A 5,195-nucleotide genomic window follows, 5' to 3' on the forward strand; every position below is an offset into this window, starting at 1 on the left:
ACCACCATATAACTCAGATCCAAACATGTGAGCCATAACACTGGCACGGACCACTCCAGGTGGTGGTGTCCCCATATTCATAAAGGCTACTCACAAGTAAAGACCACTACTCCAACATGATTCATCACAGATGAGTCAGGTGCAGGTGACAGTGGCAAAAGCTGCATTCTAGCATGTATCCTCATATACATCCCCCACCCTGTTCTCAGACTACCAACACACATCCATAAATGTGATATGAAATATTATGGTACAACATCAAATAACCTTTGACTGGTGGACTGTACCTAGCCCTACATCAACTGTGCAAAGTACCCATGTACTGACACAGTTGCATAATGCGTTATGCAATTCAATAATACCACTGTTTTTAACCAGGTCAGTTGTACACATACCAGGGTCCCTTGGATGTTGTCAGCAGTAATACAGTTGACTGTTGCTATACACCAGTAAACAACACCCTCATGCTCGGATATGAGCTAGACGTACCTGCCCTGGATATGTACATCCCACACTCATATACCATACATGAAAATACCATAGCTGCTGTTGTCCTTTGTACATACAGGTGGCTACATTCATTACACACATGCACATGGAAGATAGGTCCATGGCTGCTGAATGCTAACAGTACATAAGGTTTGATATCTATGTTGACAGAGGTAATAATCCTTCTCTACTGGTCACCCATGACACCTATCATATCATACAACAGTCCATGTGGCATGTATGTCATTAGACATGTCCACCAAATGCAATGCCTACAAACATACCCAAATAACAGGACCGCAGGCCTTACACACATGACCTGTATTGACAGACTCAGGGAAATACAGCTATGCTCTGTATGTCCCTGAGTAGTTACAGGTGATATGTCCATGACATGTACAGCCATGTGTGACCCACAGCTCCTACATATACCCCATGTCAACAATTGCAAGCCATGCATGCTGTGTGCTGTCTGGACATGAACCTTATTACCACAATAGCCACAACATGCTGGGGTGAGATGTTTATAAGCCACAGACCTTACACATGCTTGAACAAGTGTAATGCCTAAACAAACAGAGTACATTGCTGACACTCTTTCAGTAATCATGAGGTGTGTGTGGCAAATATGAGTTGTGTGTGGCAAATATGATGTGCTCACTGTTGACCATTACAATGCCCTGGCTTCACAGTGGAACTGTCAACTATCAGTTTGTGGCATCATGACATGGAATATTGCTGTGTGTGTCGCTTGCTGATATGTGCTGTTGGCGTAAATGTCCACTTAGCTACTCAGTGAAGGTGGTTGAGTGTCCTACCGGTATATGAATACAACATCCAATATGGTGTAATGCTCAGCTAGGTTTCACACATGTTGTGGGGAAGGTGTGGAATGTATGCTCTTAACCTGATAGTCCACTTACTGATGGAGACTGCATATGTGTACATGTATTGATGTGTGTTCAGATTCTATGTGTGTGTAGTGTCTGATGTTTGAAGGTGACTGTTGTCTTAGTACACCATGCAGTTGCAGTGTAGCCTCAACATTGCCAAGTATATATGGTGATATGCTCAAAGTACAGTAAGCTGTACTTTAGGTATGGACAGATGTTTGGACATAACTACTAAGTGGTGGGGCTACTTTGCAGATGAATGATTACTGAAGACAGCTCACAGGTGTGTTACAATCATTCCTACAATAACCTGTGTAACTGCTAAGCTCTGGTGGTGTTAATTGAAGGGGAAGACACACAAAGTAGAATGCAGTAAGGGTGACACTGAAGGCAAACCTCTTGACACCTGTAACAGAAACTCCTCCCCTGTGCATATATTGTGCATATGTCAGCACAGTTGGCAAAGGTAAAAGTCAGTAAGCTTTGTAGCACGTGCAATAGTGCTGTAACTCTGTAATACCTATCATGAGATAGGCAGGTGTTTGATTCCCAGTACTGGCAAGTGTGGGTGTGTGTGTGTCCATATATGTCACGTATGGTGGGGATTACATCCCCAATGTTTTTTACTCTCCTGTACACTGTTGTAGACATCTGTACAGAGTGAAGTGTAGAAAGCAAGACATAAGCAGGGTTTGAATCTCACACGTCAAGTGTCTGTATGTGTGTGACTTAGGTGTATATCTTTGTGAATGCCTCAGTGTTTGTGTGTGTGTGTGTGTGTGTGTGTGTGTGTGTGTGTGTGTGTGTGTGTGTGTGTGTGTGTGTGTGTGTGGCTGTCTGATCCCTGGAGTGAGGCTGTATTTTACCATACTCAAATGATAAAACCCCCTCCCCATATCCACTCACTGCAATCTAGTATCCCTGTTGATGTCATCAATCTTAGAAGGGCATTCTAACTGCCTGTAAACATGTAAGCCCTGGGGTGAGGCTTGTTTTACCATAGTCTACTGATATACCCCCCTCCCCACATACACTCACCGCAATCTAGTATCCCTGTGGATGTCCTCAGTCGTAGAAGGCCATTCTGACTGCCTGTAAATGTGTAATCTCTGTGGCGTGTCTCGTAACTGTGTAGAACTATAATAATGATTTGTACATGGGCAGGGGTTCTAATCCCAACACTGGCAACTGTATGCGTGTGTATCAGAGTGTGTGTTTCTGTGGCTGTGAATCCCTGAGTGCGTGGGTGTGTGTGTGTTTGCATCCTGTCATGAGAGCAGGTATAACTGCTTTCCAAAGAGAAACCACCTTTTCAACTGGCCTTTACCCTTGTCATCTGCTAAACCACTCTTTTACCTCCTCCCAGCTCCGGGTAACTATACCTGTGATGTCACCCTGTATGGATGTGAGGCTCTGGCCACATTAGCTTACTATACAGCTATCATGCTCTTGGACCATTAGATCAGTAAACATGTTTGAAACTTGGGAGAGTATAACTGTGATGTGGAAGCTACAAAGTGCATGTAGGTATTGTCATGCAGACCTGTGAGTAGTCTAAAGTTACATATGGGACACTAACTGAAAGCACTGATATCCCCCTTGTAGTCTATATGCACACATTTGGCACATGCAATTACACCTGAAAGAGGAAGGCAGAACATCACGATCAACATGCAGTTACTGGTGTTACACATGATACATACTGTCAACAGTAGAGAATGCATTCTAAAAGTCTAGTTCATGGCATGTCGGCTGCCTGTCAACACTACTCAATAATGGTAATCTACAATTGTCTTCCTAGTATGTTCACACTGTGCATCAGACCATATGACCATGTCCCTGCACCGATGGTATGGATGACAGGGATGCAGTACAGGCATCATCATATGCACAGTATGATGATGTTTGCCAGAGGCCTAGGCTGTACCATTGGATGACATCATGTGTGTGGGTTAAGGCCTTTTATCTCATTGGGCGTGTGTGGATGTTATGCGTGTGTGTGTGTTGAGGTGACCTACATTTGTTTCTGGTGTGTGTATGTATGTATGCACACTGGTCTGGCATGTGGCTGGCCTAAAGCACAACGAAAAAGTTGAGGTAAAAAACACACACCTTTATCAAACACAAAGCTTTCAGGTAAAAGACCCTTTCTCAATGATAAACACAGGTACATTAAAATCAGACATTAAATACATGCCCAATACATCACGTGACCCGCAGCCATGGTCATGTGACTAATGCATTAAAATAATTGCATTACTTATAATTTTAAAACATAAACAAGTAAAATTAGATAAAATTCATACATGCATATATTTGCTTACTTTTGTGTACTTATATTTACATGCACACATATATACGCAAATGCATTACCTATGTTATTTTAACTTAGTGTGTTGTATTTTTATTAGAACAGGTTTTAAGGAAACATCAAAATTTAATCCAGGGGATATATTAGCTGCTAGCCTTACTATCCACTCGTATTCTTTATTATCTAAATGATTACATAAGTCCCCTCCCCTGATAGAGCTAACAACACATTCTATTACTCTAAACTTGAAACTGTGTGTAGAGCCACAATTTAAAATATGCTTAGATAGAGCATTAGTCTCCACTCCCCTCCTTATACTTGATTTATGCTCTATGATGCATTCCTTAAGTTTTCTAGTCGTCTTGCCGACATAGAAACAAGCGCATGCCTCACACGTTGCCAAATAGACAATGTTACTTGTCATACAAGTTGCATGACACCGAAAAGTAAATATCTTCTTAGTGACAGGATGAACAAAACTACTACCACATTCTGAAGAATCAGCTTTCTGTTTGTATATATCACTACAGCAACTACAATTATAACAACTAAAGGTGCCATTACCTAGTCCATTAAGGGAAGTAGCATTCACATATTCAAAATCTTTGTAAGCTAGAACATTCTTAATAGTCCTCATATTTCTGTATGTGAACAAAGGAATTTCACCTACAACTAATCTAATATCTTCCTGAGCTAATAGCACCTTCCAATATTTCCTTATTATAGTTCTGACTGCATATGAAAGAGAATTGTAAGACATAATAAATCTTACATTAACCTTTTTATTTAATTTGTCCATTGGGGCAACAACATCTGTACTTGTATTCAAAAATACAGATGAATACATGGAATACCTATTAGATACTACATGTTCTCTAGCTTCTACCAGCATACCTTCTGGATAGCCACTTCTTCTAAAGTCTCCACATGCCTCATCAATTTGTTGTAAACACTTAACGTTATCAGTGTTTAACCTACTAACTCTTGCCAGTTGCCCCCTTACTATACCCTAAAATATGGGGTGCATGCATACTAGACACATGCAAATATCTTCCTGATGAAACTTCCTTCTTAAAACAGAAGTGTTAATAACATTGTTCTCCTTAGTTAAAGAAATATCCAGAAAATTGACAAATGTCTTAGAATAATCAGCCTTAAAGTGTAAAAGGAAGTAGTATTATTCAAATATATAATATAGTCTTGTAACTCACTGGATGTTCCTTTCCATAAAAGAAAGCAATCATCTACGAATCTCTGATATAAAACTATATTTTCATTCAAAAAGGTAGTTCCATTACCAACATAAGACTTCTCCCATTCATAGAGAACAATATTTGCATATGTATTTGCTACCGGGGTTCCCATAGCCACCCCCGTTTGCTGCAAATAATATTCCTTATTGAATATAAAGATATTCCCCGGGATTCATGAAGCTCGGCGCAAGGCCGGCGTAAGGCCTGCGCCGGCGGTGCATGGAATATCCGGCGCAGTAGCGCCATATA

General features: G+C 40.8%; 1 protein-coding gene across 3 annotated transcripts in view; it reads left to right on the forward strand.

The window, feature by feature from the left end:
• The window catches only part of USP13 (ubiquitin specific peptidase 13), a 1,684,661-nt gene that overhangs the window by 742,192 nt on the left and 937,274 nt on the right, over window positions 1-5,195 (forward strand). The window lies entirely within an intron of this gene.

Source organism: Protopterus annectens, chromosome 4.part1, assembly GCF_019279795.1.
Source record: "Protopterus annectens isolate FY-2018-M chromosome 4.part1, PAN1.0, whole genome shotgun sequence".
NCBI lineage: Eukaryota > Metazoa > Chordata > Ceratodontiformes > Protopteridae > Protopterus > Protopterus annectens.